The sequence below is a fragment of the Pongo pygmaeus genome, chromosome 12 (assembly GCF_028885625.2).
Source record: "Pongo pygmaeus isolate AG05252 chromosome 12, NHGRI_mPonPyg2-v2.0_pri, whole genome shotgun sequence".
NCBI lineage: Eukaryota > Metazoa > Chordata > Mammalia > Primates > Hominidae > Pongo > Pongo pygmaeus.
Genome location: NC_072385.2, coordinates 63,909,042 through 63,933,814, shown reverse-complemented (window position 1 = coordinate 63,933,814; position 24,773 = coordinate 63,909,042). Strand labels below are relative to the sequence as shown.

At 41.9% G+C, this 24,773-nt stretch overlaps 1 protein-coding gene and 1 pseudogene across 24 annotated transcripts in view; one reads left to right on the top strand and one right to left on the bottom strand.

Annotated features, from left to right (window-relative positions):
* AAK1 (AP2 associated kinase 1) overlaps window positions 1-24,773 on the bottom strand; it is a 193,654-nt gene that overhangs the window by 143,292 nt on the left and 25,589 nt on the right. The window lies entirely within an intron of this gene.
* LOC129029957 (UDP-GalNAc:beta-1,3-N-acetylgalactosaminyltransferase 1-like) lies at window positions 1,179-2,799 on the top strand (annotated as a pseudogene).

Genomic DNA, 24,773 nt, shown 5'->3' with positions numbered 1-24,773 from the left:
ATTAATGTTTTCATGCCTGCCAACACAACATACATTCTGTAGCTCATGGATCAAGGAGTAATTTTGACTGTCTTTTTTTTTTTTTTTTTCAAGACAGTCTCACTCTGTTGCCCAGGCTGGAGTGCAGTGGTGCGATCTTGGCTCACTGCGACCTTGGCCTCCTGGGTTCAAGCAATTCTCCCCACCTCAGCCTCCCCAGTAGCTGGGATTACAGGCACCTGCCACCACGCCCAGCTAGTTTTTGTATTTTTACTAGAGACAGGGTTTCGCCACATTGGCCAGGCTGGTCTCGAACTCCTGACCTTAGGTGATCCACCTGCCTTCGCCTCCCAAAGTGCTGGAATTACAGGTGTGGGCCACCATGCCCGGGGAATTTTGACTTTCAAGTATTATTATTTAAGAAATACATTTCATAAGGCAATAGCTGCCACAGATAGAGATTCCTCTGATGGACCTGGGCAAAGTACATTTAAAACCTTCTGGAAAGGACTCACCATCTTAGATATCACTAAGACCATTCATGCTTTTCTGGAGCATGGCAGGAGCTGAGCCACCAAACCTCAGGCAGTGGGCCTCTGTGACTAGCAGTTCCCTGCTCAGGTGAGTGCTGGAGAAGGACCCTGGTGGGGCTGTGGGCGATGCAGAAGAATGCTTGGGTATGTGGTGGTGAGCCCAGGCTGAAGCTGTATGTTGGCCACCTTGCCTTGTCCCAGGGTGCACTCTCTGCCTTCTGTCACCCCCAGGAGTGGCTGGGGGTTTTTGCCATGGTCGTGAGGGAGTAGAAGGTGAGGGTGCTACCAGTGCCTGTGTTTAGGAGGTGGCTGTTTTGTTAGGAAAAGCTACTATGAAGGGAAGTATTACCAAATTGTGTCTTTTTTTTTTCTGTTTTCATAGTGTTCACAGCAAATCTGAGTGTTTTACTTAAAGCATGGAACACAGAAAACAACAAAAAATTTTAGCTAGTGCTTTAATCTCATCTGAAATTCTACAGGTGTGTGTTTTATAAGGAGTTTATAGTAGAATTTTAAGCCAATCTGAGATTCTCTTTTTTTTGGTGGCATTATTTCTGAAAACTACACACTGCTAAATGTTCAACTAGTGAAACTGAAAGTATTTCATTGACAAGAAATTAATCAAGAGGAAGAACCTGCAGCTCGCATGCTTCTGAGCTGCTACGGATGGCTCCGGCTCTCTGGACAGCCCCAGCTCCCTGGACAGCCCTTCCGCATAGAATGTCACTAGGATCCCTCACATGGGTTCCCCTGTTGCTATCACTCCTGAGTTTCCTTGTGATGTGTTACCTCAGCCTTCCCCACTACAATGTGACAGAACATGTAAACTGGATGTGCTTCTGGAGTATGAGACAATTTACAGACAATACCTTCACTTTGCATTTTGAGAGCATTCAAATTGCTCTCATCAAAACCCATTTCTGGACCCAGTGCAATGGCTCATGCCTGTAAGCACAACACTTTGGGAGGCTAAGGCAGGAGGATCACTTGAGCTCAGGAGTTCGAGACCAGTCTGGGCAACAGAGGGAGACTCCATCTCTACCAAAAAAAAAAATTTCTTTTTTAAACAGTCAGGCATGGTGGCATGCGCTAGTCCCAGCTACTCGCTGGGAGGATCGCTTGAGCCCAGAAGGTCAAGGCTGCAGTGAGCCATGATCATGCCACACTGTACTCCAGCCTGGGCAACAGAGTGAGATCTGGTCTCAAAATCAACCAACTAACCAACCATTTCTCGTCATCCCAGTAACCTCCCATCCCTCAAATATGAAAGCCAGACAGGCCATTGGAGTTACTTGAGATGAAAAAAAAGTGTTGGTGGAGATAAGAGATTCTTACGTTATGTCTGAAAGGGAAGACAAAACATTAGCACTGTGCTTAGCGGGTGAACACCGTCTTTATGGTGACATAATGCAACCAGATGTTTTGGATACATATAATAACATGACCTTGAAAACCATTATGGCATTCAGGTGGGTAACTGAGTTTTGCCCCAATGCCAAGTACATCATGAATATAGACACTGATGTTTCCATTGATATTTGAAATTTAGTAAAGTATCTTTTAAACTGAAACCAGAGAAGTTTTTCACAGGTTATCCTCTAAGTAACAATTATTCCTACAGAGGATTTCACCAAAAACCCCATATTTTATACCAGAAGTATCCTTTCATGGTGTTCCCTCCATACTGCAGTGTGTTGGGTTATAAAATGTCCAGAGGTTTGGTGCCAAGGATCTATAAATGATGAGTCATGTAAAACCCATTAAGTTTGAAGACGTTTATGTTGGGATCTGTTTGAATTTCTTAAAAGTGGATATTTATACTCCAGAAGACACAAACCTTTTCTTTTTTTTTTTTTTTTTCTTTTTTTTGAAGACAGGTTCTCACTCTAGTGCCCAGGCTGGAGTGCAGTGGTGTAATTTCAGCTCACTGCAACGTTTGCCTCCTGGGTTCAAGTGATCCTCCCACCTCAGCCTCCCGAGCAGCTGGGACTACAGGTGCACACCCCCACACCCAGATAATTTTTGTATTTTTTGTAAAGACCGGGGTCCTGCTATGCTGCCCAGGCTGGTCTCAAACTCCTGAGCTCAAGCAATCCACTTGCCTCAGCCTCCCAAAGTGCTGGGATTATAGGTGTGAGCCGCTAATGTCCCACCCCTTTTCTTTTTATGTAGAGTTGATGTGGATGTCTGTCAACTCAGATGTGTGATTGCAGCCCATGACTTTTCTTTCAAGGAGATCATCACTTTTTGGTAGATTATGCTAAGGAACATCACATGCCATTATTAACTTCAGATTCTACCAAAAGCCTAGAGAAGGACATGACACTTTGTGGAAAGTGTTAAAGTTGTGGAAAATTCATGGAGAGGTCCGTGTGCTAGCTTACACTGACCTGAAACTCACAGACTAGAAACTGGAGGGTTAAGGTGTGATTTACTCTGACAAAATTCAAGTAAGGTCTTTAAAGATGATATTCAAAAGAATTAAATATAAAAGAAGTGGTGGTTTTTGCTAATGAAACTAATAAGACCAAACAATTTGAACATGTCTATAGACTAGAACTTCCTAAAAGTGACAGTGAATTATAAGCTAATTAGTCCATAATAAGAAAGCAGTGTAGAGTTTTACTGAACAATCTAGTCACTTAATTTTGTGTATAACTTATGTGGATTACTAATTTAAAAATATATATAGTTCTGTGTAAAAAAAAAAAAAACTTCACTGAAATTATACCAAACAAAATTTCATCTGTTTTTGGTCATTTAGAAGATCCTTCACGATATTGCAGTATTTCAGAGTTATCAATTATTATTCAATATTACCTCAAACTTTCTGGGTGTGTAAATGTTATGACAGTTTCAATACTATATAAATAGAATAGCAAATCACTCCTTACATTTGATGCTTTTCTAGTTATTTCACTGATTAGGTTAATACTGATAGCTCCATTAATGTAAAGTCTTAGGTTGTTATTGTGTATCAGTAATCTCTTGGACTTTGTTAAACATTTTACTGTGGTAATATAGAGAGAATTAAAGCAAGAAAAGCCTGAATTATTGCCTTGTTTTTAAAAATACAGTCTGCAATGTGTGTGTGTGTTTGTTGTTGTTTTGAAATGGCGTCTCACTCTGTCACTGAGGCTGGAGTGCAGTGGTATGATCACGGCTCACTGCAGCCTTGACCTCCCAGGTGTAATTGGTCCTCCCACCTCAGCCTCCTGAATAGTTGGAACTACAAGTGTATGCCACCATATCCAGCTAATTTTTTTTTTTTTTTTTTTTGTAGAGACAGAGTCTCACTGTGTTGTCCAGGCTGGTCCTGAACTCCTGGGCTCAAGGGATCCTCCTTCCTTGGCCTCCCAAAGTGCTAGAATTACAGGCATAAGCCACTGTGTCCAGCCTCTCCAATGTTTTTAGATGTCACTGTCTCATTTTTCCACCTGGAAATTAGGAATAATATAGAATGCTAGGCAGTATGTTTCCTTTTGGAAAGGACTTTGAAGACAAAAAGGAAAGGAGAGAACCCGATGGCTAGAATATTATGAATATTCCAGGATTGAGTTGGAAAGAGAAGACTGAAGATCCAAGTTGCATTCTTAATCTGTCTCAGTTTTTTTTTTTTTTTTTTTTTTTTTGGCACTAACAATCAGTTTGTGAATAAAGAGGAAAAAAGGAAAAAGGAAAAAAAATTCATGATTCATGAGAAGTCAAAATACCAACATTAATAGGAGTTTGGAAGAAGCTGATTCCAACTCTCATGGATGACTTTGGGGGTTCAAGACTTCAGCAGAGGAAGTAACAACAACTACAGATGTGGTGAAAATAGCAAGAGAACTAGAATTAGAAGTGGAGCCTGAAGATGTGACTGAATTGTCGCAATCTCATGATCAAATTTGAACGGATGGAAGTGGCTTCTTACGGATGGGCAAAAAAAGTGGTTTCTTGAGATGAATCTACTCCCAGTGAAGATGCTGTGAACATTGTTGAAATGACAACAAAGGATTTAGAATTACATCAACTTAGCTGATAAAGCAGCAGCAGAGTTTGGGAGGGATGACTCCAATTTTAAAGAAGCTACTGTGGGTAAAATGCTATCAAACAGCATCAAATACTCCAGACAACTCTTCCTCTTCTTCATGAAAGGAAGAGTTAATGGATATGGAAAACTTCATTGTTGTCTTATTTTAAGAAACTGTCACAGTCACCCCAACTTTCAGCAACCACTACCCTGGTCAGTCAGCAGTTATCAACATCAAGGCAAGACCCTCCACCAGCAAAAAGATTATGACTCACTGAAGGCTCAGATGATTGTTAGCCTATTTAGCAATAAAATATGTTTAAATTCAGGTATGTACATTTTTTAGACTTAACACTTAGTAGGCTTAAAACACTTAGTAGACTACAGTATAGTGTAAGCATAACTTTTATATGCACTGGGAAACCAAAAAATTGGTGTGACTCGCTTTACTGTGATATTTGCTTTATTGCAGTGGTCTGGAACAGAACCTGCAATAGCTACAGTGTGCCCAAGTATACCACTGGGTGTTTTTAATATTTCTTCATATGACACACAGTTCTGGGCTCTCTGACATACTAAAACCTACTTGTGTGACTCATACAACTGCAGCCTTAGCATAGATAGCATAGGCTGTGTAACTGGGCTCAGTAGAGAGTTGTCTGGTAAGATGAGTCTGTAGCCAGAAGCAATGCTTGTTTATAGGTGATTCAGCACAGAGGCAGTTTGTTGGGACTCCAACTGACAGCATCTTAGAGGCAAAGACAAAGGATCAAAGAGCCAAAGATAGAACAGAGCCATCGGCCAAAGCCCCAAGGGGCACTTATGACCAGAATAAACTGGGTGGACCCATCTTGAGCCCTGGGTGACCAAAATAGGAGCCCAAAGGTTACAAGCTACAGCCAATCACTATTCTCAAGAGTATGACTAGATTTCAATTAACCTTTGCAAAGACAAAACCCAAAGACAATAGGTAGTGAGTTAAAAAAAAAAAAAAAAAAATTTGGCTTATCTGCCTAAACAGACTGAATGGTTCACTTTCTCTTGGCTTCATTTTAGCTCCAAGGGGTAGAGTCTATTCACTTTGCACGTCTCAGTTTGTTGCTTCAGAAGGATGGACACTAACATTAGTAAATGAAAGTTTGATAAGGAAGAGGATTTATATACAAAGTATCACCCTACAAAATACTTACTAATTACAAAGTGAAAAATAGTAACTTAACAGTGGAGAAGCCTGGCAGATACCAGTTAACTAGATGATTTAGGTTGGTTATCAGTGATGGGACAAGTAGGCATCAGGACCTCTTGTTATGATGCACCTAGAAAGACACATCATTGCAGTATCCCAGTCAAAAACACATACCTTAAATCTAAGCACAGGGAACATCAAAATCACTCAAATTAAGGAACATCCTATAAAGTAGAACTGGCCTGTACACTAAAAATGTCAAGGTCATGAAAGACAACGTAAGATTAAGGAGCTGTTCCAGATTAAAAGAGATTTAAAAGACATGACAACTAAATACAATGTTTGATCCCAGATTAAATCCTGAACTGAAGGAAAACGTTTTTCTTTTGATACAACGGGCACGACTGGGACAATTAGTAAAATCTGAATAAACAGATTAGATAACAGTTTATATCAAACTTAATATCCTGATTGTGACATCTATACTTTGTTTTTTATTTGTTTAGTTTGTTTTTTTAAGGAAATATACACTAAAATGTTTATATTATATACTGTATATAATTGTAAAGGGATATTATATATTATGTGGCTGACTTTCAAATAACTCAGAAAAATATGTGAATAAAGATGGAATGATAAAACGAATGTAGCAAAATATTAACCATTGGTGAATCTGGGTGAAGAGTATATGTGAATCTTTTGTATCATTTTTCTACTGTTTATGTAACTGAAATTATTTCAAAATGAAATTTTTAATTAAGAAAAGATAAGGACAAGATGAGTGAAAAGTCCAGCCCCCTGAGGCACTCCTGACCACAGAGACTCAGGGTTCCAAGGCTGGCCTTCCTCTTTTGATACTGCAGTGACAAACAGGATGAGCAACGACTTCGGAAATGTGCAGATCTGGGTTCCAATCATTGTGCCTCACACAAACTAAGCTCACTAAAAAAACATGGTATTTATTATTTCAAATTTTTAAAAAGCAACAGAAAAATATGAAAGGCTTCCTCATTTATTTTATAGAGCAAGTTAAGTACAGCCCTAATACCAAAACTCTGGCATTCAGTACAGGTGAAAAGAAAACTATGTATTATCCCATTTACAAATTACTAGTAAATTGAATCAGGCAGTACATTAAAAGAATAAGACACCATGGCAAAATCAAGTTGGTTCAAAAAAGTAAGGATGAATGGATGGAGGGATGGACAAATATCAAGAAATTCATTAAAATAATTTATCAGTTATGGAAGTCAAAAAAGATAAAGACTTAGAAATTCAATAAAGAGGCATTTTCAACATTTGAACATCTTTTCCTGATTTTTAAATGTTTATTTTTCCAGTGGGACTGTTTGTAACTTTTCTGATTATAAAAGTAATCATGATTATTGTAAAAATTTCCAAGTAAGGCAAAAGTGGGTAGAATAGAGTTTCCTCACAGTCCATGACACTGTGGAGTCTTTCGAGCTTGTGAAAGCATCTTTACAAGTAGGTAGATCATGAGCCAGCAAGCAAGAAACAGAGGAGAGAGAGAACCCTATTCTGAGAACAAAAGGCAATTCCTCTGTCAGCTTGTGGGCTCTCACAAAGCTACCACTGAGAAAATGGAGTCCACACTATCGCCTCCCTTTCCATGATCTTCCCCCTCCTGCCTAACCAGCCATCACTCCAGAAGGTCGCAAATCCACATGTGAGTCACTTCAGAGCAGCTCTCCTCACATGTAGGTTCTCACCACTCAGATACTATCCATCCTCAGCTATGAAGGGCTCTGTGTAGAAAGATAAGAGGGTAAAAAATATAAGATTTTAAGAGAGAACATTCAGGTATACAATTTAAAAGATGGGGAAATTAGAGAATTAAGGAGATACTGTGCAGAATTAAAATCATCATCATCATCATCATCATCATCATCTGCTTTGCAGACTACACAGCGTAAGGAGCATATTATTTAGAGAACATTTGTGTTTAAATTCTCTGGTGTTTCAGGAGTTGGCAGCAGGTTTTCAGAACTCAGACATCATTTGAGTCATGGACAGAATTGGAAACCTGATGCACTGATGCTGTTTTCTATCTGTGGCTGAAAAATGAGGTATTTTCCGATAATAAGAGATATAGAATCCAAGAGGACGCATACCCACTTCCAGTTCCAAATAACTTTCCTTGCAAAAGGCAAAGATCCTTCTGAAACTAGGTTAGAGAGTCTGATCTCATCCCTTCAGAACAACCAGAGCTCAAGGTTGCAGTAACCTGACTCCCCAGTGTTATTTTGACCAACTTCATAGAAACAAAAGCTGCCTTTGATGCACCTCAATGCCTAGCCACCTCACCAGAGAATCAAATATTAAAAATTAATCAGGCTAGCCAGACACCATTCAATGTCAGGCAGCTTTACACAGGAGGCGGAGCTCTGGTGTGACATAGAGTGAATGCTTATCTTTTGAGTTGTCATGAACTTCTATGATTTAGCTCACTGCCTATTTCTTCTCCTGGCCATGTCTAATTCTGGGTGGGCAGCTCTGCAGAGGCTGAGCAGCCAAGCTTCCACGTGGCCTCATTGCTTTCATGTTTCTTCTCCTCTCCAACTGTTCCTCTCCTCCTCTAGGGCACGACACCTCCAAATGCTCATTGCTAACTCACCCTCTTATCTTCTTGCCCCACCACAGTATCAGTGGACAAAATCCACAAGCTCACAAGGTTCAAAGCCATCACCTCTATTCTGAAGTAGACACTGAAGGAACATGCGAGCTGATACAGGGGTGGGATTTCACAGGATGGAGAAGGAAGAGAGGGACACTCCAGGCTGAGGCAGAGACTTTAAAAACATGCTGAGGATGACTGGGGAAGTGGCAAGCGGTCCAGTGGGGCTGCACCTTAGGGTCCAATACATCTCTAGCTCTGGCACTGCTTCTCCCGGGTGCCACACCCCAACTGCACCCCAGCCTCTCTGCATGGAGTCCCTCAGATACCTCACACTAAACATACCCTAGCCAAAACCTTTCTCCTTCTAGACTCTAAATTTTGGCTAATGGAGCCACCATGCCTTCAGTCAAGCTGAAAACTTAAGTCACCTCAGACTCTTCCCTTTCTGTCTCAACACACAGTACTTCAACAATTTGCATCCATGCTTCTCCAAAATGCTCTTGAATCCATTCCCTCCTCTCAATTCCTCCTAGCACTAATTTCAGCCTTATGTCTCATCCGGGCTTTTACAGAGCCCCAGTATGTGCCACACAAACTCCCACTCTTCCCTGGAGTCAGCCCAGTCCTTGTGTCACTATGAAGCCCTCCCTACCCCAGCAGTTTGTCCCCTTTTTCTTTGCTCTCACATTGCTGTGTACCTACCTTTACTACTAACAGCCAGCACACAGAATGATCACTACTTAAAACATGTCTGTTTTCTCCATTCAACAACAAATTTCTCAAGGGTAGACACTATATTTTGTAACTTCTGAAAAAGATGCTTCCCAAGCATCTTACATGGTATCTGAACATAGCATTTCACAATGAAATCATGGTAAACTAGTGGAAACCCTAAGCATTCTCCTTGCTCTGCCTTTTCCTTCTTATGCATTTTTTCTAACTTTTTATTTTGAATTAAGTATAGATTCACAGGAGGTTGCGAAAATAGTGCAGAGGAGACCCATGTACCCTTCATCCAGTTTCCCCCAATGGTGACATCTGACATAACTATAGTACAACATCAAAACCAGGAAACTGACATTGGCACAATCCACAGACCTTATTCACTCCAGGCTGAGGCAGAGACTTAAAAAACATGCTGAGGATGTTTTACACTAGTTTTACATGCACTCATATGTATGTGTAGTTGTATATAAATTTATAACGTGTAGATTTGTGTAACCACAACCACAGTCAGGATACAGAACTGTTCCATCACCAAAAAGATCCCTTATGCTGCCTCTTTATAGTCATCCTCCGCCCCTACCTTCCCCCTGCCCCGACACTGCCCCTAATTCCTGGTAACCACTAATGTGTTTTCCATCTCTTCTACGGACACTTTTAACAGTGTCCCACTGCCTACACACGAAGGTTAACAGACCTCATCTGTGGCATTCAAGGCCTTCAGGATGTGATCTAGAGCTACTGTTCAGCCCATTCCTCCCCTCCACCCCCATAAACTCACTATTCCAGCTACACAGGACAATTCACTGTCCTAGCAACATGCTTTGCACTTTCCTGCCTTTGTATCTTTGCTCATGTTGTTGCTATGTCTAACCTTCTCTCCCTGCTTGTTCACTCAGAAGAACCATCTTTAAGGTTCAGCATAAATATCACATTTACAAAAAGCTGCTTCCTGATTTCTACCATCCCCAAGCAACTGTTTTTTCTCATCTCTGTAATCTCTCTCTTATAGCACTCAAGTCACAAGATTATTGCGTGTCCATGTCTTCCCCACTTGACCACGATCCAATTGAACACAGGGATGTGTATTATTCACTTTTGTCTTCACAAGACCTCAGCAGTTTGATCCCACAGACTTTCACAAATCCTTCTCTTGTACTACCTGGCACTTGCTGCACTTAGTGCTGGAGATACAAAGATAAATATCCCCTGATGAGACTTCCAGGCTAGTACCTCAATCTCTGATTCACTGAGGATACACACAGCTACTTCTTGAATGAATGAATGAATGATAAAAATCTGTAGGTCACTTGAAAACATTTTAAGACTCAGTGATCTAGAACAGATATACATGGTCCTGCTGCCGCTGAATGACACTAGAAGCCACCAATCATTGATCACTCAATAAATGCTTACAAAGTGACTACTGCATGACAAGCACCTCTCTAGGTATTGGAGATACAGCAGTAAACAAAACTGACACAAATATCTGCCCTCATGGAGCTTGCAATCAAGCAGGGAGGCAGGCCATAAAATAAATACATACATTAAAAAGTAGGTTAGAGGCTAGGTGTGGTAGCCCACGCCTATAATCCCAACACTTTGGGAGACCTAAGCGGGAGGACTGCTTGAGCTCACAAGTTCAAGACCAGCCTGGGCAACCAGGTAAAACCCCATCTCTACAAAAAATAAAGAAATTAGCTGGCCGTGGTGGTGCATGCCTGTAGTCCCAGCTACTTGGGAGGCTGAGGTGGGAGGATGGCTTGAGCCCAAGAGGCTGAGGTCACAGTGAGCTGAGATCACGCAATTGCACTCCAGTCTTGTCTCAAAAAAAAAAAAAAAAAAAGTGGGTTAGATTGTGATAAATGCTGTGGAGAAAAATAAAGCAAGAAGGTTTGACAGAGAGTGTTATGTGGGGGAAGAGGGTGAAGAATTTCAAATTAAGGGTCAGAGAAGGGTTCCACAAGAAGGTGACATATGAACAAAACTGTGAAGGAGGTGAGTGGGCATAGCATGGGGCTATTTGGAGGAAGAGAACCCCAGGGAGAGGGTAGGACGGGCAGGAGCACACCTGGCACACTCAAGGACTAAAAAGAAGGGTGGAGCAGGTGAATATCAGAAAATGAGCTCAGTAAGGCAGAGGTAAGAGGAGGGGTCATCGTATGGCCTTGTAAGAAACAGGAAAGACTTTGCCTTGATTTCTGATGATGCTTTAACACTTTATCTCTTCTACTTTTCTTTCCCATGAGTATTTGGTTACTCTCTCTGACTCCCACAAGCCCCCAAAATGGTACTCAGGAATAAAATAATTTATCAAACACAGATAATGACTACTGCTAGCTACCAGGATACAAAATCTATTAAACATGGCCATCGAGAGGTGGGACAGTATCATCAAAGCCTTCTAGATTACACTTATAATAAGCCAACCTATTTCTAACTCAGTAATTTTTTAAATTGATTTTTCCTTGAATCATAAGAGTAATGATACAAGAGAAACTCTCTCTTCTCCAACCCAATCAATTAGGCCAGTGGTTGGATCATCCAGGGTGTGGGCAGACTAGAGATTAGCCATGACCACTCAGCTTGCTGTGAACAGACATATGTGCTACAGCAGGGAAGGGGAAGAGCCTGATAATCTCATCAGGTGGAGTTGGTCAAACGAATTGTCTTATAGGACATCTGAGTACAGTGGCAACAGGGGAACACATGTCTCCTGTCCCCAGGTCCTTTTAAAATAAACTAAAGGCACACAAAAATAGAGAAAAACATGCATTTGAGTTGGAAACCAGGAAGGATGCCATCCAACTTGCCTAGAACTTTGAGGAATATCTGCTAGATTTAGTCAAGATGGAGCAGGACCAAAGAAGGCCCAGCTAGCTTTCTAAGAAGCAATGTGTCCTGGCAATAAACGCAGGCAGCAATAAATGCAGGCAGCACCTGCAGGACACAAAAGAAGGCTAGGTAGGGCAGCAGGCACAGAACTCCTACAACACAAGCCAAGACCCAACCAACAGCTTTCCTCAGAGCCTTGAGCAGACATTCACCCACCCAGCTCCTTGCCCAGGCCAACAGCTTGGCAGAGGGAGTGGCACTGAAGGGCTGGGTCTGGCACAGGCAGCCAGTGTAAATTCAGTCTACCTAAAATTTCCCCTTGCTCCTTCATTTGAATATGAAGAAGACAGAGACTGACAATTATCTCTCTAAGAATTCATCTCCCATGAGATTATGGTGATGGCTGTAAAACTATGTTCAGAATAAGATTTAAGGAGTCAGTGTAACTATGATACTTAAGTAAGTGGTTTTTAAAAAGGGATTTCTGAAATGGGAAAGACTGAATGGAAATTAAAACTTTGAATACTGGTTTAAATAGTAATGGAGGAAAGGAACAGCAAATTGAAGACTATACAATCAAATTGGAAAAGCAAAACAAATTCCCCAAGAACTCAGAGAAATGTCAGAAGACAAAAATGAGGTAGAGATTAATTTTAACACAGGACAGAGAAAGAACATGGCAAATTAAAAGCTTAAGCTTAATAAAAAAACTTCTTAGAAATAATAAATTCAGCAAAGTTGAAGGATACAAAATCAGTTACATTTCTATATACTAACAGTGAATAATATGAAAGGGAAATAAATCCATTTCATTTACAATAGCATCAAAGACAATAAAATAATCAAGAATAAACTTAACTAAGGAGATGAAAGACTTGTACGCTGAAAATGACAAAACAATGCTCAAAGAAATTAGAGAAGACACACATAAAAGGAGACATCTTGTGTATGTGGATTGGAAGACTTGTTGTTAGGATGTCAATACTATCCAAAGCAATCTACAGGTTCAATGCCATCCCAATAAAATAGGCTGGGCACAGTGGCTCATACATGTAATCCCAGCACTTTGGGAGGCCAAGGCAGGCGGATCACTTGAGGTCGGGAGTTCAAGACCAGCCTAGCCAACATAATGAAACCCCATCTCTACCAAAAAACACAAAAATTAGCTGGGCATGGTGGCGGGTGCCTGTAGTCCCACCTATTCGGGAGGCTGAGGTGGGAGAATAACCTAAACCCAGGAGGGGGAGGTTGCAGTGAGCCAAGATTGTGCCACTACACTCCATCCTGGGTGACAGAGGGAGACCCTATATCAAAACAAAAAGAAAATACCAATAAAATTAAAAATCCAGGCCGGGCACAGTGGCTTAGGCCTGTAATCCCAGCATTTTGGGAGGCCGAGGCAGGCGGATCACCTGAGGTCAGGAGTTTGAGACCAGCCTGGCCAACATGGCAAAACTCCATTTCTACTAAAAATACAAAAATTAGCCAGGCACGGTGGCGGGTGCCTGAGGCTGAGGCAGGAGAATCATTTGAACCCAGAAGGCAGAGGTTGCAGTGAGCCGAGATTGTGCCACTGCCCCCCAGTCTGGGTGACAGAGTGAGACTCCATCCAAAAAATAACAACAAAAATAAAAAATAAAAAAATCCAACCTAAAACCCCCCATGAAATCTCAATGGACTCTGAATAACCAAAACAAATTAGAAAAATAACAAAATTGGGTCAGGTGCAGTGGCTCACGCTTGTAATCCCAGCACTTTAGGAGGCCGAGGCGGATGGATCATGAGGTCAGGAGATGGAGACCATCCTGGCTAACATGGTGAAACCCCATCTCTACTAAAAAATACAAAAAATTAGCCGAGCGTGGTGGTGGACACCTGTAGTCCCAGCTACTCAGGAGGCTGAGGCAGGAGAATGGCGTGAACCTGGGAGACGGAGCTTGCAGTGAGCCGAGATCACACCACTGCACTCCAGCCTGGGCAACAGAGCGAGACTCCGTCTCAAAAAAAAAAAAAAAAAATTGGAGGTCACATACCTTCTGATTTAAAAACTTACTACAAAACTACAGTCATCAAAACAGTGTGTACTGGCATAAAGACAGATATAGAGACTAATAGAATAAAATAGAGATCCCAGAAATAAACCCTCACATATATGGTCAAATGATTTTTCAGCAAGCGTGCCAAGACCATTCAAGGGGGAAAGGATAACCTCTTCAACAAATGGAACTGGGAAAACTGGATACCCACATGCAAAAAAAGGAAGACCCCTTCTTACCTCATGACTACACAAAAATTAACTCAAATTGGATCAAACATCTAAAAAGCTAAAACTACAAATCCCTCAGAAGAAAACACATGGGAAAATCTTCATGACATTGAATTTAGCGATGACTTCTTGGATATGATACCAAAGGCACAGGCAACAAATGCAAAAATATGCAAACGGAACTATAGCAAAAATTAAACACTTTTGAGTATCAAAGGACAACTAGCAAAAGAGTAGAAAGGCAATCCATGGAATGGAAGAAAATACTGTATTTATAAATCATACATCTGATAAGGAGTTAACATCCAGAAAATATTAAAAATTCCTAAAATTCAATAACAACCCTATTAGAAAAATGAACAATGGACTATTAATAGACATTTCTCCAAAGAAGATATACAAATGAGATATACAAACAGCTAATAATAAGCACAGGAGAAGATGCTCAACATTATTAGTCATTAAGGAAATGTAAATCAAACAACAATGCGATTATCATTTCACACCCACTAGGATAGCTATTATTAAGAAAAAACAGCAGAAAATAACAAGTTTTGGTGAGGATGTGGAATAACTGGAACCCTTATGGATTGCTGATGGGAATGTAATGTGGTGCAGCTGCTGTGGAAAATGGTATACCAATTCCTAAAAAAAATGAGCACTGAACTACCTTATGATCCAGCAATTCCATTTCTGGGTATATACCTGTTACGGCTAATATTAGGTGTCAATTTGACTGGATTGAGGGATGCCTAGATGGCTGGTGAGGCAGTTTCTGGGTGTGTCTATGAGGGTGTTGCCAGAGGAGACTGACATTTGAGTTGGTGGACTACAAGGGGAAGACCCACCCTCAATGTGGGTAGGCACCATCCAATTGGCTGCCAAGGCGGCTATACCAAAGTAGGCAGAAGGGGGATAAATAGCCTGCAGAGTCTTCTCGCTCTCTCTCTCTTCCCATGCAGGACTCTTTGCTTCCTCTCCTCCTGCCCTTGGGCATCAGACTTCCAGATTCTTCTGCTTTTGGACTTTGGGACTCGTACCAGTGGCTTCCTGGGGGCTTTTGGGCCTTCGGCCTCAGACTGGGGGCTGCATTGTCTGACAACATTGAGACTTCCTTGGTAAAACTTATACAGCACATGGTTTAGAGTTGGTTTTGAGGCTTTCAGGCTTGGACTGAGCCACTATTGGCTTCTCTCTCCCCGAGCTTGTAGATGGCCTATCATGGGACTTTGTCTTGTAATTTTATGAGCCAATTCTCCCTAATAAACTCCCTTTATATATACATATACCTTATTGGTTCTGTCCCTCTGGAGAACCCAAATACAATATCCAAAAGAACAGAATGCAGGGTCTTGAAGAGAGATACATATACCCATGTTCACAGCAACATTTCTCACAACAGCCAGAAGGTAGAAGCAATCCAGCCATCCATCAACAGATGAATGGATAAGGAAACTGTGGTATAGACACGCAATGGAATATTATTCAGCCTTAAAAGGGAAGAACATTTTGACATATACTATAACATGGATGAACTCCGAAGACATTATACTAAGTGAAATAAGCCACTCACAAAAGGCAAAACACTCTATGATTCCATTTTAGATGAGGTATCTAGAGTAGGCAAATTCATAGGGACAGAAAGTAGAATGGTGGCTGCCAGGGGCTGGGGGGAGAAGGGGAATAGGGAGTTAGTGTTTAATGGGCATAGACTTTCAGTTGGGACAATGAAAAAGTTCTGGAGATGGATGGTGGTCATGAGCACACAACAATGTGAATGTACTGCACGTTGTGCACATGTACCCTAGAACTTAAAGTATAATAAAAAATGTTATTCAACTGGGGATTTATTAATATACGGATTAAAGTATTTCATCTGTTAGACAGAAAAAAAATAATGTGAATGTACTTAACGCCATAGAACTGTACACTAAAAAAAGGATTAAAATGGTAAATGTTATATTATGTATGTAATCACAACTTTTGAAAAAGGGCTTGGGTTTAGAGTCAACAGTCCTTCTACCTATTAGTAGACAACTTTGTGGCAAGTTGCTTAAACTTTCTCGGAAGTAAAATGAGGTAACAATAGGGCTGTGGAGATAAAGGAGATAATTCCAATAGGCAGTTGCTACATAGCACTAAAAGTCAGCTCTTATTATTATGAAGATGACTATGAGAACGGCACAGCTGGCTCTAGACGTTTCACCAGAAAGTTGTATTTCTGAGTCATTATCTAGGGAAGAATGTTTTCACATTGTTTGATATTTTATGATAAAGGTTCTTTCTCGTATCTTCTCTATGGTCCTTGCCCCCTTCACCATTCAACTCTAAACCATGTGCTGTATAAGTTTTACCAAGGAAGTCTCAATGTTGTCTAAGGAGGCAGGCCAATCCTTGGAAAATGAAAAACTGGTACATTCATACCAAGATGGAAGACATGAGCCAGTTTATAGAAAGCAAGTCAATGACAATCTCCCAGTTAGTCAAAGCCTTCAAAGGCTCTGTGTCCTCCACTCTACTATGATGTCAACTTTATGTTTTGGTCAAAGTTAAAGTATTATCTGGAGAAGTGCTGACTAGGCTTCTGGGCCTTTAGACATATCAGTGTCCTTAGGGGAAAGCAGCATTTTAACAAAGCAGTTTAGCCATGTGAAATGGCCTGAGCTCTAGATCTGGAGACCAGGAAAATTCAGTGGGTAATTCAAGGTCTCATGAGGCCCATCACCTCCCTCAGTCCAATGGCCCACTTTAAGACAGGCATCTTGTCAAGGAAGATGAGATGCAAGCATCTGAAGGCACAGACTTTGTGCAATCCCAACAGCTCCTAGAATCACACCCCAAATCATGGGGCCAATGATCAAGACCCCAGGAAGAGGGGAAATCACTTCCAAGCTACAGCACCATGATGCAATAAGAAATATATATTTGGTCTTTGCCCCTGATTCCTGACACAGAGCATCTAAAACCCTTATAGCAATTTCCTGAGTGGTAGGGATGATAGGAGCATCTTTTGTTAATATTTGGTCTTAGTCCCTGTTTCCTAACACAAAAGCTTCTAAAACCCTTGAAATCTCCAGAATGCAAAGAGTGTCTTTCTGTAAGTGAATGAAATGGCTAGTGGCTGGGCTTCCTAGGTAGCTTCTGGATGGGGGCTGGTTGGCAGGGAACTCAACCATGTGATTAGAAGGTTAGAACCTTAAGTCTTACCCCTAGCCTCTGAGGAGGGCAAGAGCTAGAGATAGAGCTAATCAACAAGGGCCAGTAATTTAATCAATCATACCTATGTAATAACGCCTCCATAAAAACCCTAAACAAAGGGGTTTAAAGAGCTTCTAGATAGCTCCGTATGTGGAGGTACCTGGAGGGTGGCATGCCCAGAGAGGGCAAGCAAGCTCCATGCCCCTTCCCCTATCCCTTGTCCTAGGTAGCTCTTACCTGGTTGTTCATTTGTATCCTTTACAATAAACTGATAAACATAAAGTATTTCCCTGAGTGGTGTCAGCCACTGTTGCAAATGATCAAACAGGAGGAAGGGGTAATGAGAACCCCTAATTTGTAGCTAATCTGGTACCAGAGGCTTGCAACTGGCATCTGAAATGGGGGCAGTCTTGAGCCTTTAATCTGTAAAATCTGAAGCTAACTCCAAATAGATACTGTCAGAATTAATTTGAATAGCAGGACACCCAGACGGTGTCTAGGAAGTCAAATAACTGATTGTTAGTGTGGAAAAAACTTAGATTTGGTATCAGAAACGTGAGTAGAGGAAATGGTTTTCCTTTTGAGCACCATTATCAGGTGAGTCAGCTCAGAAGACAAGCAACAAAGAATTCATTAATAAAGGTTAAAATTACTAAAATGCCTACTTCTGTTTCATTTACTGTCCATGATGAGGAGAGAGGAATACCAAAGAAACGCAAAATACTGGTAAGAAAACAGGCTGAAAACAAAGGCAAGGAAGGAGAAAGGGAAGAGGAAGGGCTCATTGAAGGAAGGCAGACATGGAGTCACACAGGGACAGGTGTAACAGCTGGAAGGAGGAGTCTAGTAAACTATCTCTCATGAAGCCAGACCTGGTCAGGCCATTCCAGTCCTGCCCCGTGGAGCTGGCATTTCAAGCTGAGAGCTTCCCGAGAGTGGCAGCAACAGTGCAGGGTCCCAGGTGAGGGATTTAGTCACGCCACTCTCCACAGCATTTTGTTTCCTTCTCTCCCAACCAGGAAAACAAAAACAAAAACAAAAACCTTTGCTCCCAACACCCTGTCTCCTTCACCACTCTGGTAGGTTGAATAATGGTTCCCCAAAAGAAAGGTCCATGTCCTAAGCCCAGAAACCTGTAAATGTGACCTTATATAGAAAAAGAGTCTTTGTAGGTGTAATTAATTGAAAGATCTCAAGATGGGGGTCATCCTGGATTATCCTGGCAGGCCCTATATCTAATGATAAGTGTCCTTAGAAGAGACACTCAGAGGAGAGACACACAGAAGAGGAGAAGGTCATGCAAAAACTGAGACAGGGACTGGAGTGATGGAGCCACAAACCAAGGAATGCCTGGAGCCACGAGAAGCCAGAATAGGCAAGAAATGATTCTCCCCTGGAGCTTTTGAGGGAGCACAGCTCTGTCAACACTTTGATTTCTCACTTCTGGCCTCCAGAACTGTGAGAAGGTTAATTAACTTCTACTGTTGTAAGTCACCCAGTCTGTGGTCATGTGTTACTGTGGCCCTAAGAAATTAATATGACCCCAACCACGAGGAAAAAAACAAAACATGTTGCTGTCCTCTTTCCTCATGGGCACCATCAAAAATCTTCTTCCTTCTAGGGTTTTCACTTACATAGTCTACCAAGGAAACTGCATGCCCATTGGTGCTGTCCTTTCCATGTGGACTTCGACCTCAGCTTAGCCACTTCTCAGGACTTCGCAGACAAGCCCCGCAGGCCAGAATAGTTCAGTCCTGCTGGGCACTCAGCTGACCTCATGTCACTTGGGCTCTGATCCTTATGAGAGACACAGAGGATGGGAGGCAGAGTATGTTATTTTGCTTTTTAACCCAATACCATTTAACCAAACGGAAATACCATTCCCATCTACATGACTCAAAAGATAAAGACAGACCACAGTGGAAGATGTTTTAAAAACTGGCCTGGGGAGTTTCTAGAAGAACCTGAAACACGGGATTTCCTGGGAGGACCTCCCCAATCCTCCCTCCTCCTCACTCCTGGGTCTTGCTTTCTCTCATTTATTTTCTTCATTTCTTCCTTCCCTGTTTCTTTTTAGCTATGAATTTGCTCTTATATGAAAGAAACTATACTCACACACAAAGAAAGTGGAAACCAAGAAACTGTGACAATCAACCCTACTGCACTGGCTTCAACTCCTATACTTTTACAGCTAAATTCACTTCCGGGACTTGAAAACTTACTGGTGGGAGTTCAATGTCTGCTTTCCCCACTAGACTGTAAGCTCTAGGAGAAAAACGCCTATAACTGTTTTGTTCATTATAATTTATGCAGTGCTTTCAACAGTGCCCTCATGACATGGGGCTTAAAATGTGTTTGTGGAATGACGAGTCTATATCAAAGGTTAAATACTAAAATGGTAAATTTTATGTTAAAGCTAAACATAGTAACTGGGCATGGTGGCTCATGCCTGTAATCCCAGCACTTTGGGAGGTCAAGGCAGACAAATCATGTGAGCTCAGGAGTTCGAGACCAGCCTGGGCAACATGGCAAAACCCTGTCTGTACTAAAAACTGATTAGTGGGTACCACTTTCCTTTTCGGGCAATGAAAATGTTTTGGAACTAGATAGAGGTAGTGGTTGCACAACATTATGTTTGGTTTTGGTTTCTGGTTTTGTTTTAGAGATGAAGTTTGCTGTTGTCCAGGCTGAGCTTCTGGGCTCAAGTGATCCTCTCGCCTCAGCCGCTTGAGTAGCAGGAATCACAGCCACCAGCCACCATGCCCAGCTGCACGACATTGTTAATGTACTAAATGTCACTGAACTGTTCACTTTAAAATGATTAATTATGTTATGTGAATTTTGCCTCCATTTTTAAAAAAGAACGAAAAGAAAAAGGTGAAATAAACCTGATTTTGCCATTTAACAATAGAGTTCAAAGTAAAGTATATATAAAAAACTATTTTTTTATGACTTAAGTAATCACCAGAGTACTGCTGGTGGGGCCCAGGGTGTAAATCAGGGATCTCAACCTGGACGCTCATGACTTTGAACTGCATAATTCCCTGTTATGGGGGCCATCCCCGTCCCATGCACTACAGGATATTCAGCAGCATCCCTCACCTCCATTCATTTGATGCCTATAGTAGCCCTTTCCTAGCTGTGACAATCAAAAATGTCTCTAGATATTGCCAAGTGTCTCCTGGGGGGCAAAACAGCCACAATTGAGACCTACTGGTCTAAATGGAAAAAGGGTTCCTAGCAATTACCAAAAATTTCTTCTTTTTCTGTCCCTTGTATACCTACCAGTGTGACTCACTGTTTCCTGCCAATCCTACCAGCCACAAATGACCTATCTGTGAACTTCTGGCACCTGGTTATAATGCCCTTTTTCTAACCCCAAGTTCCCCCAAGCCACCCACGAGGGACCTGGACATGCTGCTTTCTGCCTGTGCCACTTGCCATGCCACAGATTATCCAGGGGCCCTCATCCTATCCCCAGTGTATGGTAACACAGCTCCACTAGCACCCACAAGACAGAAGGATGTCCTTAAGGTATAGGTCAAGGAAAAAGCAAACCTACTGGTTTGACAAGTAGAACAGAGCCTCCCTGTGCCTAGGCCCTCATTCTCCAATCTCAGTCAAGAACAACAAAATTCCAAACCATCACACCACCCCCAAACAGGGTAACAGGTGAAATGAAAGGTTGAAAGCCCCTATCCCTAGAAGATATAAGTGAATTTTCAAGGAATTCAATTATCTCCAACTTTAAGGAACACAATCAATTCACATCGAGTTGCTTTGACATTAATCTTTCAGAAGACCCCACAAGCTTGAGAGGAGAAATGGATTCTAATCCCAATTGAACCTAGCTGTGTAGCTTTGGACAGGCCATTTAATCCTCTGGGCATAGTTTCTCCTTTGCAAGATCTGTGAGTTAGGCTGTTTGAATTCTAAGTTTAATGCATTAATTTAATACCTACTTCCTAAATACCTACTTATTAAAAGCATATAAAAAGATGAGTGAGAACCTAACCATACCCTCAAGGAGTTCCAGTTGGGTCAGGGATGAAGGGAGAACAGCTTAGAAGACAGATAAATAAATCATTATTGTAAGATGCAACAAATCCTAAAGAGGTATGTGCCACATGCTTGAGTGTATGAGAGTGCAAACATCAGGAACAACTAATCACATGTAAAAGAAGTGAACAGACACTCCCAGCAGCACGCTGTGCCTGAACCTGTGAAGGGATAAAGTGAAGAGCTGGAAGCATTAGGAGTATATAGGAGGCAACATTTAATGGAGATGCCTCTGCTATTTTGGTTTGTGAACACCTAGAAAGAATATACAAGGAATAAACCATTTCCAACTCAAAGATTAGGCTTTTTGGCTAACAGAGTCATACCTCCTCCTTTATCTCGAGGCTGCAGAGCAAAGATTCAGGGAAGTGGTCCTTCAACATTCAGCAACCTCTGAGGTGAAGGGCTTCACTAAAAATTAATCATTAGTCTAGTGATAAAAAAGAACCATGAGGCAACCAACCTGACCAGGAGGATATAAAAGTGAAAGGTGAGCAGGAGCTCCCAGCAATAAAATACAAAAAGCAAATTAAAAACCAGGTCCTGAAGATGCCTCTACAGCGACCATGCAAGGTCTTTTTTGTCACAAAGCCAAGACCCAAAGAAGAAAAAAGAATTCATGTACACATAAAATTAAATATAAGTAGAGATATAAATAAATATATAATATTCAATATATTAATATATAAGTAAAATACATGCAAAATAAAAATGGGTTCCTTTTAATAAGAGGAAGTTAAGCTGCCAAATAAATGCCATAAATTATAAATACCTAACAATAAAAACAACTTAGCTCCACAATCAAGCCAAAGGATAAATCATCCAACTTGCTCGATCCTGCTCCTGCACCAGCCAATATCACTTGCATCACTAGCCCTCTGATGCCATATTTTCCTACGCCTCAGTAGCTCAGGGCAGGAGGTCAGAGCTTTCCTTGCTCTCCTGAGTTGACTCCAAACCATCACTCCTCCAACCTCATGTAAAATTCCTGCTCTTTTGAGCTCATGCCACGTGGCTACACTGGCTTCCACCCTGCCTTGCCTTTGTACTTCCCCCTCTGGCTCAGTCTCTAACATTCACTGATGCCTGTAGCATCTTGGCTTCCCTCCACTGCAACTCTTACCATCTTTCTGGGTGGTCTCGAAATCCACTTATTCCTAAACTGCAGCCTCCAGGTTTCTTCACGACACTGACCTTTGGTCCTCTCAATGACCTACACATCCATGGCCACCCCCTAGACCTTGTCAACACAAATCTTAAACATCAATCTCCCCCATTCTGACACACCCTCCAAGCCTTCCATTCCCTTAGGCTTTCATTCTGGCCTGACCATCCAGTCCTCCATGCTCTGACTCTTCCATTTTCTTTCAATCAACCAATCAACCCCCTGCTTAGACAGGCTTGTCTCCCCATTCTGGCCCCATGGTTGACCATCTACACCACTCCTTTGATTTCTGTGCACCCGTAGCCTCCCCTCACATCTCCCCAACCTTGAATCAATATTAAATCCACCTGCTCTGTTCCTAACCTCAAATCACACAGCCTTGCAAGACTGCCTCATGGTGTCCATCCTGGCTTGGGTCCTTTCCTTGTCCTTGTTAGCTCCCTCTCTCATTCCCCTCGATGACTAACCCACTCTCAGGAGTATCCTCAGCCCCATATTTACCACTATCCTCGGCAGACAACCTTGCCTCCTTACTCCATAAAATTGAGGTATCTGTTATGATTGCCTTCAATTCCCACCCTACCCCCAAGTCTTCCCACTACAAATTTATCTATATCCATACAGATTCACTCATCTCCTCCTGTCTCAGAGTGTGAAATTTCCTTCTTCTTTTCCAAGGTTCAGCCTTGATCTTATTCATCCATCCACCCATTTAATCAACAAATATTTACTGTGTCCCTAATCTATGACAGCCATGGTTCTAGACCTATGAATAAAACAGACAAGCTCATAAAGCCTAAGTTCCAAAGAGGAGAGACAATACACAAACAAGCACGTTATATAGCAGAGCCAAGGCAGGGAAGAGGGAGGGAGCGCTGCCGGAAGGGAGGGGTTGCAAATTTTAATAGAATGGTCAGGGAAGGACTCTCTCAGAAGGTGACATCTAAGCAAAATAGGTGAGGGAGAGCAAGCTTTGGGGCTACCTAGAGGACACATTCCACAGGCAAGGGGAACAGCAAGTACAAGAGGCCTGAGCAGGGAGGTGCGAATCCGCCCTGCTTTAAGAAACCACAGGAAGGAAGCCAGTATGGATAGAGAGCAATAACCAAAGGAGAAGAATAAAATAAGAATGCAGAGAGGAAACAGTGGGGCAGAGCATAGCACTTTCTAGGCTACATCAGGATTTACAGTTTTACTCTAAGTGAGATGGGGAGTCACTGGACGGTTCTGAGCAGAGGCGTAATTAACATGAAATGATTTGCACTTTAAAGGCTCACTCTGGCTACTGTGCTGAGTAGACTGAGGAGGCTCAGGCAGCAGTGGAGAGACCAGTGAAGAAGCAGCTGCCATCATCCAGGCCAATGACAGGCTGGCCCAGAGAGACAGCAACGAAGGCAGTAAGAAGTGCTTGGACCTTGGCTGTATTGTGAATATAGAGCAAACAGGATTTTCTGATAAACTGAATGACAAGAGGTTTTTGGCCTGAGTAGCTAAAAGAATGGAATTGCAATTTTCATTTAAAAATGAAGACTACTCCATTCCCTCCTGTCTCCTCTGGGACCTTGCTCCATGAGGAACTGCCCGCGCTTCTGTTTTAACCTCAATCTCTCTCCTGACCTCCTCTCTCTATCCTGGTGCCTTCCCATCAGCCTACTGATATGCTCAAGCATCTCCCAAGCTACGATCTCTCCCTTTCCTTTCTTATGAAAATTTCTCAAAGAAATAGTCTAGACTTGGTGCTCCCACTCACCAACTCACTGTAATCTATAATTCCGTTTCCATCACTCTTCTGAATGCTCTTGCAGAGGTCAATGCCACTCCACTGGCCAATCCAGAGGACACTTTCCAGTCTTTATCCTACTTGACCTCTCTGGGATATTTGACCCTCTTTACTTCCAACTTTTTAACTTTGTTGGATCCTATGTCTGCGAGACACTGCAGTCTACTGATTCTCCTCCCACCTCGCCGGACACTCCTTCTCTGTCACCTTTAAGGGCTCTCCTTACTAAGCTACCCCTTAAATGTTGCTAAGCCTAAATTCCATCCTCAGCCCGCTACTCTTCTGACTCTTGACTAGTGATTTTCAAACTTGAATACGAGTATCCCTGCATGGACAGCTTCAAACAAATCAATGTCATGATACTTAACTTCCCTAGGTATCTTTCCTTAAAATGAT